The sequence below is a fragment of the Erpetoichthys calabaricus genome, chromosome 6, assembly GCF_900747795.2.
Source record: "Erpetoichthys calabaricus chromosome 6, fErpCal1.3, whole genome shotgun sequence".
Lineage (NCBI taxonomy): Eukaryota > Metazoa > Chordata > Cladistia > Polypteriformes > Polypteridae > Erpetoichthys > Erpetoichthys calabaricus.
In genome coordinates this window covers 32,980,761-32,995,952 of record NC_041399.2, presented here as the reverse complement: position 1 = coordinate 32,995,952, position 15,192 = coordinate 32,980,761, and positions in this window count along the sequence as shown.

Sequence of the window (15,192 nt, the reverse complement as noted above, 5' to 3'; positions counted from 1 at the left end):
TATGAAGTTGGTTCTTTGAAAAACTTCTTAAAATGTCAGAGAAAAGCTTAAATCTTTAATGACATTTTAAATCTTTACATAACAGATTTAGAAAGCTTGCTTTAGCCCATGTTATTGTATGCAGAAAGAGTCCTTTTAAAATCATGTGCCATTGATATGTTACGAACCTGTTACCATATAGTTATTCATTATTTTTTTTTTTTCTGGAACCGGTAAGTAGTTGGGCGGCACGGTGGCGCAGTGGGTAGCGCTGAAGCCTCGCAGTTGGGGGACCTGGGTTCGCTTCCCGGGTCCTCCCTGCGTGGAGTTTGCATGTTCTCCCCGTGTTTGCGTGGGTTTTCTCCGGGCACTCCGGTTTCCTCCCACAGTCCAAAGACATGCAGGTTAGGTGGATTGGCGATTCTAAATTGGCCCTAGTGCGTGCTTGGTGTGTGTTTGTGTGTGTCCTGCGGTGGGTTGGCACCCTGCCCGGGATTGGTTCCTGCCCTGTGTTGGCTGGGATTGGCTCCAGCAGACCCCCGTAACCCTGTGTTCCTATTCAGCAGGTTAGAAAATGGATGGATGGTAAGTTGTTGCACGAAATTTATTCATATAAATCCACTTCTATATAATTACATTATATTTACCAATTGTTTTTAGTACTATCAGCTCATTTATATTGAGTAGATTTTACTATAAATTTTGCCTTACTGCAACTAGTTATGCATGTTCAGTTTACTTAAATGTTTTACATAAATGGTCTCCAGAAAAATGTATTTTTTAAGTAAAATGAACTCAATCTGTGTTTTAATGCTATGAATTACTAATAAATATTTTTGAGTAAACTGAACTTAGTGTATAAAATAAAAATATAGTATTTATTAATGTATTTAAGCTGATGTTAAACTTTGAAAAATTCAAATTTAGGACAGAAACAATAGAAACTAAGATTTCAAACAAAGCTTTACAAAAATGTTGCTTTCCCAGAATGTTGACATATGAAACTGCGCATTTGAAGAATCTCATAATGTACAACTTTACAACAGAACAAAATCCTCACTTTAAGAGTATTACGGAAATACTTTACAGGACAAGAACAGACACTACAGATTTGCACATACTGTATCATGTTGTTCAGACCAAAAAGTTTAGGGGGCAGCCTTTTAGCATTGATTTGCTTTAGTATAGTTTTTGCACAAATTCATAGTAGCATTTTAGCTCTTTGGGATACTGCGAGTTTAGTGCATAAATAATCCCTAACGTCATTGCACAGGCTCTTGCTACAGCGTTCAGATTGTCCAGAATGATGACGCAGTCGATAACAATTCCAACATCTGTATAGACTCCAATGTCCCCACCTTCCACCTTGATAACATAGATGCCCATGGTAGTCCTCTGCTGGTCTCTTAAGATGTCATCTCCTTGGACATCTTGTATATTATAATTTAATTCGAAAATGTTACATTTTTGCCATTAAACTTTGGTACTGTATTTCATAAAGTTTTCCCTTTTAAAAATTGACCACTTTCAAATTATGTTTATTGTAGCCACTACTCACCTTCAGCTTCTGCCTATACCTAAAGAGATAAAATATAAATCACAAACACCCTTCACAGTCAAGAATTTAGACCAAATAACTTACCAGAGATGTTTGTTGTTTGAGAAGGAAATGAGTCCTGCTCCACTCCAAGATTAAGGACTAGTAAGACCTACAAGATAAAAGTAGGTTTCAGTGCCAGGGCAAGTGGATGGACTGGTAGCAAGCACCAGCTATTGTTTAGTAATCTGTAAGGTTTCTAACTACGTATAAAATATATTTGTTTCTTTATCTAAACTTAGCTTTCCAGACAGAAATTACATATAATGAATATTAAAGTACGGTTAAAACTGCACAGAAGAGGCTACAGCTAGGGCGAACTCTGATTTAAAGTAACTAAAGTTTAATCCATTATATTTACCTTGACTGGTGCATAAAGAACTGGATGATGATCATGGGGAATTAGACATATTAAGGACGCATAGTTTTCTACATTTTTCCAAACAGAATATCTTTACTAACCCTATCATTTACAGATACCCAAAAGATTTCCATGCTCGATTTTTAAGGTTCTTGTTTGTAAATACAAAGCTGACGTTACGTTTTATTTTACAGCACATATTTGCTGTACATCTCCAGTAGTCCCCGCATCAGCAATGTTAATGGAGCTCACCTAAACTACTGTGGAGCTAACAAGTGATATCTGCGACTGTAGTTACAGCTCTGACTCTGCTCAAGTATCGTCACGGTCCATTCCGACGGCTGCAGGACTCACTCGTGCAACCAGCGAACATACCGTCTTGAGAGGAGTTTTCCAGAGCAGCAAAAGGGTCCGTGCACTGACTTTCACTGTAGCCTCTACGTCTGATACGTTTTGAAAAAGCATGATTTTTAATCGTGACTAACAGTGAAAACGACCTAGTAATAATCTTCACATCCATGAGCTGTGATGATTTAAAGAACTTCGGAGGAGAACAGCGCCAGTTTGTTAGCAATGCATACCTCTGCCAAAGTCGGGGCCGCCAACATTTGATGTTACACACGCGAAAATACAATACCGTATATCAAACTTTTATTAATGAAATTACAGTATTTGTTAAGGAAAAAGAACATTTGTGCAACTACGAATGTATTACATGATATATGGCTTCTCAATAAAGCAAAGTCTAATAAATAAAGTAATACAAAGATTTACTCACCAGGGACAAAGCAAACCGAAAATGCCGAACTCGTTTGAAATGGATGTACAGGGCTTTTCGCGGTCAAAACACGTTACTTTACGGCAGTGACTAAACGCATGCGCGAGATGTCAATTTTTTTTTTTTAAAATGATATTAAATAAGTTAAATAAGTTTGATGAAAACATAGAAAAAAATTATTTGAAACAACCTATTATTGTCAATTACAATCAAAAACACATTAATGAAATCTGCCAAAATTAATTATGTTGTATTTACTAGGGACCAAAATAATTTTTTTCAGTGTAGCACCGATCTGAAGAAACACTCTGGCACCTTTTATCTTTAATAGTGTGGTCGGGGTTGCGGCGAACCTGGAACCTCTTCCAGCAAGGACAGAGAAAGCAAGGAAGGAACAGTTCTTACGCGGGGCGCCCTGCAGCCCATCGCAGTGTGAAGAGAAACACGCTGGGCAGTTCAGCATTGCCAGTCCACGTAACTTAAATGTGCTTGGACTGTGGGAGGAAACCCGGACAGACACGGACAAAACATGCACGCTGCAGTATACCACTGCGTCACCGTGCAGCCCGACTTGGATTAAGGCTTTTAAAGTTTTATACTAACTTATCGAATTTTATACTATAATTTTAAAATCTTATGTTTTATACTTTGAACAATTGATATGCGGGGTTAAAGCTTGATAACAGAAAATTAATCATCAGCTTTTTAGAATTTGATAGTACTAGGGTGTTGTACCGTGTTAGCCATTATGAATGTAGAGAAAAGCCAAGCAAAATGACACCTTTTATTGGCTAACTAAAAAGATTACAATATGCAAGCTTTCGAGGCAACTCAGTCCCCTTCACATCTTGCCTGAAGAAGGGGCCTGAGTTGCCTCGAAAGCTTGCATATTGTAATCTTTTAGTTAGCCAATAAAAGGTGTCATTTTGCTTGGCTTTTCCCTAGAATTTGATACTAACTTTTGGAAATCTTATATGAGCATTTTAAAATGTGATCTCAATTTTTACAAATTAGATATCATCACATTTGAAAACGGCAGTCAAGTCTTACTTAAAAGCAGAGCGAATGAACCTTTCAACAGTGTATGTGCAACAGTTCATTATCCGTGTTTTCAGTATCAAAATTCTGAAACTTGATATCAGGCTTATTAAAATGTGATATTAAGCTTTAAAAATTTGAAAGCTTAATAATTCACATAAAACTTTAAAAGGCAGATATCAGACTTTTAACGATGTGATCCGGGGCCTCTTATCAAATTAAACAGAGGGCGCCAGTCCATCGCAATAAAACAAACACCGATATCAATATCCTGGAACGTGATATCAAATTTTAAAAGTGTGATTATCAACTTGAACTACAAAGTCACTACTAGAATGCTTGTTCCCTCGTCTTTAAAAGAAGAACCAGATAAATGGTTAAAGTGCTTGACTGCAATACGAACCGTAAATATTGTGCTTGATATCAAAATATTAAATGACAACATCAGATTTGAAAAGTTCTCTCAAGTACAATTCTTCGGAGAAAGTGAAACTGACCGAATAAAAACTTTGCTTTAAAATTAGATAGATAGATAGATAGATAGATCTTTATTTGGAGGAAATTTGGCAATTTTATCAATATCAAATTTTAACCTAATGAACCGTAATATCAAAATTTGAAAGCCTAATATCACATTTTAATAAACCTGATATCAAGTTTCAGAATGTTGATACTGAAATTAAAACACGGATAATGAACTGTTGTCACATCACATACGCTGTTGAAAGGTTAAAAAAAGTCAAATGAAACAATTACATTTAAACAAGAAAGACTCAACAGCATACTCTTACCTTTATGCAGTAAAATTTTAGCTTAGTGGCTTTAAAAAGTATATGCAATTAACTAAGATTACAGTAGCACGTAAAATCCGATTTAAAAAGTTGATATCAAATTTTAAAATGATGATTTCAAAGTAATAAAATTGATGCGAACTTTTGAAGCTTTCATATCCTTATCAAATTTTTGAAACAGGCACAATGTCAGCGATTTGAATTTAAGTATCAAAAAAGGGGATTACTGTACAAGATGAAAAGGCCTTCCATCCTTCACTGCCTAACAAGTGACGGGGCGGGGTCTCGCGTGGGCGGGGTTGGAGGGCTGAGTCTGAACCATATAAGGAAGATGCGATTTCGCGGCCAGTTCGCCAGTAGAGGTATTTTTTTGTTTATTCATTTCGGTAGTTATGACGTTGTTTATTTATTTATCACCGACTGTGGTACCCTAATGTCTACAAGGCTCTGAAGTAAACAGACTTCGAGGTCCTGTCGGTCGGCTTACTAATCAGACAGTGAGACCGCAGGTGCAAACACAGCCGGGCCAGCGGAGTTCGAGACGAGGCGCCACCTCAGTGGCATTTAAAGGCGGTCGTGAGCACGAACCTTGCATTTTCGGGAGATTTTGTAAGTAGACTTTATAAATTCTTATCTTTCATTGAAGGCGTGGTGTTTGTCCAGGACTCGGTAAAGTTGGTGATTTTTACTTTTAGGAGAGGACCGGTCACCATTACAATATTATTGTATGGCTAGCAAAGTGAGGAAGTGTCTTTTAAAGAGCTATTGACTGCTGTTTTCCAGGGGATTTAATTTTTTTTAACCGAGCTGAGTTTGTGATGGGTGGGCAGTTGGTATTCAGCGTTTTAATTCAATTTTAGGCCCAGTTTTGTGTAAAAACGGTTGTTGTTTGGGGTGTGTCAGCAGGAAAAAAAGAAAATAATTGAAATGTTTTGTTCAATATTATTAAATGTAATTATGTTTGTTCACAGTGTTTGTAGTTCTGGTTCCTCGTTTTTACCCATATTGTATGTAAGGAAATTGTGCAGCAAGATTGTAACTGATTTTTTAAAATGTATTTGTAAAGTTTTAAACTGCTTGTACAAATACAAGCCCATATTAACTTGTATATGGATTTTTTTTTTCAATTCCCATGCATGGGCGCTGTAGTGGGGGAAACAGCGTATTAATTACCCAGGGCACACTGGGGAGACCCTCGTAGCCTAGAGTGAAAAGTTTGTTTTTGAGTGGAAGGTGCTCCATAGACTACTTGTGTATAGGGCCCAGAGTTCTGTGCAGCACCCCATTCTCATGTAAAGTTTTTTTATTTTAATTCATGACATTTTATCAAGAGGGAAATTTGGTTGGTCAGCAGGTTTTTACAAAGAGACCTCAAACACAGCATTAAAACATCACTAGTACAAGTAACTAATGTGCCAGTGAGATAGGGCAGTCTTAATGCATGGAGATGCTGGGCAGTTGCCCCGGGGCCCCAGGAGCATAGGGGCTCCATGCTAATCTAGGTGTGTTGGGACTTGCTGAGTGGTTGTGTAGGTAGCGGCCCCAGTGCACTGCTTTGCCCGGGGGGTTATAGTACTGTTAAGATGGCCCTGCAGCGAGAGTAATACTTGTAGTATAACATTAGATTATAACTTATTATACTGTACATGAAAATTAAATCAACATTAAGAGTTGACTGATAATTGATGCAGATGTTAACTGTTCATCCCATGATTTAAGTCTGTGGGTTTAAAGCTGAACTTCTTTTAAAGACTGATTGCGTTAGAGATGAAGGAGTTGCTTTTTTTTCCTTGGATCCATGAACCTGTGACCTGATGGCAACAACTGGAATTGAGCTTGCAAAGGATGAGTGAGTCCTGTCTGTGAGAACACATGGCTCTTTACGCAAGTCTTGCTGATTATACAGAGCTGTGTGATTTGACTGTTGAGACCTTATTTTACTCCTCTATTTTATAACTACATTTATTCTGTTTTTGTTTACTTACATTAAGATTTTCTTGCCAAGACTGCAGAACCTAAGTAAAGACAGACACAATACAAGACTTATAAAAGTTTTGACATAATGGTAGGGCCCATAATAAAAAGTCTCAACTTCCTTAGACAGTAGAGGTGCCGCTCTTCTTCTTTTTCCAGATGCTTTGTGCATTTTCATTAAAATTCCATTCTGAGTCTATGATTGTCCCCAGATATTTATGACTGTCCGCAATCTCCACTGCTTTGTCTTTGATTGTGTCTTGTGGGTGAATGGTGTTTCTTCTAAAAAGATTATCAGTTCCTTAGTTTTTTCTAAAATTTAGGTGTAGAAAAGACTCCTCACACCAGATAAAAAAACATCTGTCCCTGAAACATAATGGGTTTCATTCACATTCAGTGGGCTTACAATCATTGAGTCATCCGCACATTTTAAGATGAGCTCATTGTCAAAATTAATGCCACATGCATTAGGTTAGAGAGTGTCCGAAAGAGTTAGAAGAACACATCTAACACACGGGGAACCCTGTCAACGAGGACAGCATGTCAGACAGACAATAATTGACGTTCACTGTGTGAATCATGTCTGTTAAAAAGTCAATCTGCCACCCTACCACACTGTCCAAATCCATTAAATTAAAAGAAAATATTTTCTGAGTGTTTCTGCAAGAAGATGGGACTGGATGGTTATAAAAGCTGATGAGAATTCTAAAAACAGGTGTTTTACATGAGTCTTGATGCTCTCTAGGTGGTTACTGTATATGACAAATGAAACAATGAGACAATGGTGTTCACAATACATCCCCCCCCACCCCATAATTGGACTGGCAGGCACACTGAAATGAATCATTATTGAGGCTGGTTCCTAAACACACATGGATGAAGACCAGGCCCTAGATTCTGTTGATCAGTGAAGTAGCGGTGCTGCCCTGCCACAGTCTAAATATTATAATAAAAATGAAACACAATAAATACATTTGCTTTTGTTTGATTTGTGAAAGAATGAGACGCATATCTAACAGGAGTGTGCCAAAATCAGTTCCTTGGACACGGTAGCCATTTCATAGAGAGTTCCTTCCATTGCCCCAGCTTAATCCTCATAATTCAAACTCTGACCACAATGTATAATTGTGCAATCTTAGTCCTTGCATTTCATATTTTTCTTGCTTTTCAGACCAGTGCTGGTTGTTATTAGCAAACTGTGCAAGTCTCAGGGGAGCATGCCCAGTTTTTGTAATCTGAACAGGGTGATAAACTCCATTTATTACGGCACCATCCTCCTAACCTACAAGAAGCAGTGCTTAAAGATTAATGATACAGGGAAGTCAGAGTGAACTGTGGGTACGAACCAGAGAGTGTTCACGTAAGGCATGTGAATTTGCCACAGTATAGCAGCACAGTAACACCTTCTGCCAGCAGACCATTTGGTAATCACACCATAACATTGTCTGTCTTGGACAGAACTACTCATAACAATGATCTGCACCAAAAAAGAGAGAAAGTGACTGGTAGCACAGGACAAAGGTGCAAATGTCCACCTGAAGATGGAGAAGATCAGCCAGTAAGTGAGAAGGTGCTAATGTGAACAAGGAGATTTGCAGAATATTGAAGTTTACATGTAGTCTGGTGGATTTTAATTTTGTAAAATCGCAAAACAAAATCTAAAGTCATTTTGTTACTTTGAAATTGTTTGGGATGTTTTTAACAATTAAAGCTTTGTCAGACAGGGAATAAAAATATATAAATTTATTATATTCAAAATTTATTAGGAAAGGAGACATTAAAAAATTGTTTAACAGTTATACAATATACATGAAACATAAGGACAAGACACTGAAACAAGAGTGTACTACAGAATAATATTAACACAGATGGACAGGGGGATTTTCCACTTACCACCAACGGTTCATACTGGTTAAAGAAATGGTGTCATAAAGAAGTACTGCAGCAACCGGTAAGGTGGAAAAATGTCTCACTTAGAACATTTCTGGTGGTTAAAGGTCCCTTTTGAATGTTGTAAATCACAACATAACTTGGCCACCTGATGTTGTGATCCTCTGAGATGCCAGATCTCTGAGTCTAAACTCTCTGCTGTTCTGCTCAGTGGTGTTTTTGTCATGAGGATTGTGTCAGGCCATAATAGGAACTTTCTTACATGTGTGCAGATTTTTCTAATGTAAACATTAACTTATTTCACTAATACTAATGATCCTTGTGGTGATGCATTCAAGTTCATTCACCTTTCATGTCACAGAAACAGTGGGATACTGGTGAATGGCATCACATTACTATGATACCCTCAAACATCATCATTATCTGACTAAATACAGCAAACGTAAAATAAAACAAGAGCCTTGCAACCACCTAGTGTTCAGAAAAATCAGTCGGACAGAAACTGCCTAAGTTGAAACAAAAACACCAAGTTTAGAATTAAACTGTAATGAGGTGAAAAAGGACAAGCCGCAATAACACATACAGACCATGGAGATGACACGCACTGCATGACTCAAACTGCACATCCAGTAGTAGCGCTAGCTACTGTGTTGCCAGGTGTTTAAGTGACTAGCACAGAGCCAGAAGACAATTAAAAAAAACTGTTTGCCACATGCAGTACCACATCAAGTATATGGAAGTGTCATACTGTTCAAAAATTGGAACAAGCACCTCCTTGGTGGTCCCCCTTCACGGGGGGTAAAAGAGCAAGGTTCAATGCACTGTCTTGTGCTCAGTGCATTCCTGGTATTGGTATTTTTAAACTAGAATATCTTTCCTCTTCAGTGGTGTGTGTTGAATGTCATCAGTTTGGGAAACTTTCAAACCAAAAGTGCAACACAACAACAGGCGGTTTTTATTTTATTAAGGACCTTCAAGCCCCATCAGTAAACTGGAAAATTCAGATTGCACATGTATACACACGCACACACACACAGACACTCATGCCCAATGGGTATAAAGAACAATGCAGGGCCAACTGGTGTTACAGATTTTCTGGAAACAGGCATGCAGTACCTGGCATGAAGACATTTTCATTCTCTGTACTACAAGAAGCAATATTTTTCTACATAAGGAATTGCAATGTGCATATGACTGAAAATTAGAACAAACATCTTAAGAAAACCTACCTGATTTTAGTAATGAGTTAAGTTACTGAGCGAAGCTAATTACTTATTTTGCACTACATCTAGTACTGGCCAAGGGAGACATCATTGAACATAGACTACTTGTCCCAGAATACTCTTCTTGCCGAATCTCAAATCTCCTCACATCACTCTTCGCTCCATTCTCCTCTTCATTGTTCTGAACAGCTCTCCTTATATGTCACTGTACTTTCCCAGGTCCACCCTTCCATTTCTGTTTGCAGAAACTTGCCAAGTCCTTCATAATCAGGTCCATAGGATACACTGTCTGCCTCCTTAAGGATTAAACAGAGCATTAAAAATTGACCACCAAGCATACCTAGTCCCCTGGCATCTGAAGAGGGTTTTCCTATATCCTCCATTCCATTCCAACTTGATATGGTGTGAGTCAGTCTTGATGTAAAAATACCCTCTTTTCTGAAGGGAGAGGCTGTACCAATCAACACCTTCTTCCAGTCTTTCTAACACCCAGCCAGAGTCTACACTGGATTATCCATTTTCTGGAATCATCTTTTTTCATCTTGGGACGGTGTGCCAATGTGCTGTTCTTGTACCCGCATGTTAAAGGCTTTTTCTGGGTTCATGCTGCCTCTTGGAGCTGTTCTCTACCTAAGTCATGGGCAACATTGGGAGCAGTCTAAAAATCAGGGGCCTCATGTATAAACGGTGTGTAGGCACAAACGTATTGCGTACTCCCATTTTCACACTCACATCGAGATGTATAAGAACTAAACTTGGCATAAAGCCATGCACATTTTCACTGCAGCCTCAGACCATGCGTATTCACGTTTCTGCTTGGTTTTGTAAACAGGTGGCACCCTGCATCTGTGTGTTTTGTGTGTGGTTTACCTTTCTTTTTTAGATTCACATCCATGAAGAAAGCTTTATCAGATACATCAAAATTAATTGCATATCATTTACAAATTTAAAGCGCTTGATTGTAATCAGTCTGTAACAGTATAATGTTACACGGAATGGACAAACTAGTCCAACTATCATGGTTGCTTTAGGAGACTTCACAAATGGAAAATTAGAAGAGAGCACATGTTTAGAGATCATACTGATTTCTTGTCCCATGATGATGACTGGCTTCTAACCCAATTTCGATTTCCAAGATCTGTTTTCTTGGGGCTATGTGCTGAAATGGTGCCGGTGTTACAAAGGCAGACTTTGAGAAATTGCGCTTTGCCTGCTCCTTTGCAAGTTCTGTCCACCCTCGCGTTTTTAGCTGTAGGAGCTTTTGGTCAACTGCACACATGTTGCTATAAAGGTGCCTTCTGAGAGTGAATTTGCTTATGTTAATAGAAAGCATTACCACTCTATTAATGTACTTCTCTATTGTCCACAGAAAATGTATTGCATTCTGCAAGTGTGTATGGTGCTGTATAATGTGGCACACAATCGTGGCTTGCCTGTAGCTGAAGAGATACAATATGATGAGCCAAATGATTAGCCAAATTGGACAGCGTTACAACTTTGTTTGAATGTAATTAGCAGAATGTAAAAACAGGTAATCGGATGCAGCATTTATTTTTTAACCAATTAATTTAATTTGTGGCCAATATCAAATAGTACAGCCCTTATCTTCATTAGTTCATTGGCCACATCTCTTACAGCATCCACTATTGTATTTTGTGACTTCAGAACAGCGTCCGTCAGCACACAGCCAGATGGTCACCTGGTGGTTTCTGAGGCAGGGGTGTGTGCACAGCCAGTGCCCAAAGATGTGCTCGCCACCACAGCACCATCACTGTCTGGGGTCAACTTTTGTAATACGGTATGTAAAGGACAGCCGGGTCCCATGCCCGGCAGGGACGCCCCTGCTGCATCTGTTCCGGGGGAGCCACCGTGGGCAGCTCAATACCTCCCACGGGACGCTTGGTGGCAGTCTCCCTGGCGGACGATGATTCCCCAACCTGGCGCATAGCTCCATGTGACATGGAGTCCTCCACAGCCTGGTTGGGGGCTTGGATGGCCGCCAGGGGGAGCTGCATGGACTTTGCAGCCCGGCTGGTCAAATCTTCAGCCCCACCCGGAAATGCAATTAGGCCCAGGTAATTAAGCACCTGGAATACTTCCGGGTGGGGTATAAAAAAGGCCAGCCACCACCACTCAGGAGAGCCAGAGTCGAGAAGAGGAGGAGGAGGACTAAGCCTGAGGAGGAGGAGTGGTGGTAAAGGAAGAGAAGAGAAGAGTGTTGTGGTTAGTTTGTGAGTGTTTTGGGACTGTGTTGGGCCTGTGGGACACGGGGAAGGCGTGCCCCACAGCTGAAGAAAAATAAAAATCTGATTTGTTTAAGTATGTGCCTCTGCGTCAGTCTGTGCCGGGTCAGGCGCTATATAGCGTCTATATTACAGGTATGAAACAGAATAAACAGTAATATCACATCTGCTGCCTGCTTGTTTGTGTTATTAAACATGCAATGAGTATAGATAATGTTAAGTGGAACAAAATATTCAAACTCGTCTTCACCCACAGTGATGTTGGAGTCCCCCTCACCTGCCAATAATTGCAGCAGCTGGCTGATCAAACAATGTAAGCTTCGGAATTCTGCTACATCCTTAAGAGGTGTTGACCCTCATACAGTGGGCTGTGACTTGCCTTTTCACGTCAACTTTGATATCTGACCACTTCTTTTTTATTTTGAGCACTGTGCAACTTTCTGAACTTGAACTTTTAAGTGCCTCTGCCATGATGTGCCACTCCATCAATTTCCTTTTATTGCTTATACCACTGTTTGAGCCACCATATAGTATGTTTTTCCTTGCCTCAATTTCACTGAGCAAGACTTCCATTTCACATTCGCTGAAATTCTTCATTTATAGACAAGCTTTTACCGTTGTCTTTTAACAAAACACTGATCAGAAGGGGCTATTTATATTGATTTGCATATTCAAATAGGCAAAATTCTGTGTGGAGTCAGGGAGGGCTGTAGGCTCATGCATATACGTTAAAATTCACCTTGATTATGATTTATAAAGGGAAAATGCATAGAACTTTGCTTATGCACAGTTTTAGGTGTCTGAATTTTTTGTGCATATGCAGATTTCTAATTTTGCCTATATGCCATGTTTTAGTGTGAATTTTGTGCAAGGCATTATACACTAGGCCCCAGAGCTCTTGGCTCAACATCATCAGTGGATGTGTACATCTTTTTGATTCTTGCACAGCTGAGCAACTAAGCTGCTATGCAGACACATGCACATCAATTTGGGGTTTAGTTTAAATAGGATCAGGCTGCTCATAATGACCCAAAAATAAAAAGTGAAAAGAATGTCATTTGCTTTACTGCCATAAAGACCTTTTGTGTGTTAGCTTGAGTCAAAGATTTGGATATGGTAGGTTGACTTCACATGTGCCATTGATACCATTGCACTCACTCTTTTGAAGTTGCACAGGTGTCATGGCTGGCCACCCTTTTAGTGGCTTACCTGACTGCTGCCACCACCATCTGCAGTTATTTGATCTTTTCTTCTGACTTGATTGGTTGTGGAAAGAAAACACATTTGCATTTGCACTTATGTTAAATATGTTTATCATTGATGGAAATGCTCCAGTTTTGAATCCAAAGGATAATTAGGTAGCTTATGTAATTAAGTTATGAAAAGATATCTGCAGCAACTAATTCTGTATTTTTAAAAATTACTTTTGATTTTTTTTTTTTATGTTCAGAGATGCTTAATCATTTTATGCTTATCTCTCTATTATAAAAAAAAAAATCTTGGAAGTCTTGGAAGGAGACGATACACAATCTTCTCGGAAGACAATCTGATGTCCCACGAGAGATACTTTATCGTCACACAAGACGAGCTGATCAGACCGCATTTCTTCAGCATGCGTTCAGCACCAACCCCCCCTTGACAACGTGATTAGCAGAGACGCAAAGTGACTGGCGCATAGTGCGTCGAAGAGGGTGGGTGAGCGAAGTGAGCAGGGGGCAAAGCCCCCTAGTTTTAAAAAATAACACTAAAGCTAAATAAGTAGTGACCAGCTTTTGCTGTTATCCAAAATATCTTCGTAACAAATTCTGTATTTTGGTGATTACTGGTTACTTTGTATCTTCTTGCTGTAGGTTATGATTATGAAGTTCAAGCACTTGTAACATTAACTTTTATTTAATAAAAAAAAACATTTGTTTTTGCAAATGGGTAGTTAATTTTGTATTATGTTAAAGTTCAGAAGCACTTCTTGAGGCAATTGAAGGATAAAATTGCAACAGGTAATACACCAATAAGCATGAAAATGTAAAATTAACAAGTAAAATATTTAGTATAGATGATGCTAATGTGGTGTATGACCACATCTTCTTGATAAAACTTTGCTTTTACAGTAAGTACTTTTTTAGCTTACTCAAGTGAAAATAATATTTACTGATATTTTACAGATCAGGGTGATGCAGTTGTAGCTCTGCTGCCGCACAGGAAGGAAATTAGGGTTTGTGTGCCGGTCTTCCCTGCATGGAGTTTGCATGTTCTCCCTGTGTCTCAATGGGTTTCTTCCTACAATCCAAAGACATGCATTTTTTAGGTGGATTGGCAATACTAAATTGACCCATGTTTTTGTATGTTTTTTTAACGCTGTGTCGAACTGGTACCCTGTCCAGGGGTTGTTCCTACCTTGCTACCCTTTCCTTGCTGGAATGGTGCTGCTCAGGATTAAACTGGCTTAGAGAATGGTGTGGTATTTCACAGTTCACCTAGTAGAAATATGACACCTAATCAAAGTCACTTTTTTTTTTAATTCATCAAAATGCATGGCTCAGAAACAAATTAATTTGTATCTAAATGTCACAATCCACTGCATGAATAAGCTTTTAATAAATCCTCAGTCTTCAAAGAGGTAATCCATTAGAGAAAGAGTGGAAAAATGTTACCGAAGTAAAGTGTTTGGCCAATAAAAAAGAATATAGAAAAGGTGAAAACAACTAATCAGAGAAAAGCCTCAGCCGTAAGAAGAAGGGTCTCAGTGGAGTTTGAAACCATTAGGAAGAAAGTGTGATATGAAGGAGACAGAGAGAGTTTGGCACTATAAGAACCTAACAAAATATACCAGAGGCTTTTGCATGGGCAAAGTGTATGGAAAGATTAACCAATACAAGTGTCTTGGAAAAAAAAAACAAGCAAAGTAATTAAAGCGTATTTTTAATCATTTTAAACTGAAGATCCAAAAAAAAAAAATCGACACCATACTAGGACATAAAAATTCGATTACGCTTACATCCGGCGCCGCCGTGAGTGGCAGCCTTTTCAGCAGCTCCGTGTATGACTGTATATGTATGTGTACTTTTCTATCAGTATGCTGCTGCTGAAGAATGTGAATTTCCCATCGGGATTAATAAAGTATCTATCTATCTATCTATCTACTTCAAGTACAAGAGCAGAGCCGTAGAATAACAAGTTATAGTGGCCGCCTAAAGGGGGCGGCATGTCACTGGACACAGAATTCAAGTCTGGATGAATTCGGCTGATTTTAACGTCCATTAAAGTGGAGACGCTCGTCAGATTGGGCCACTTTTGTGCGTGTAAAAATGGCTTGGGCGC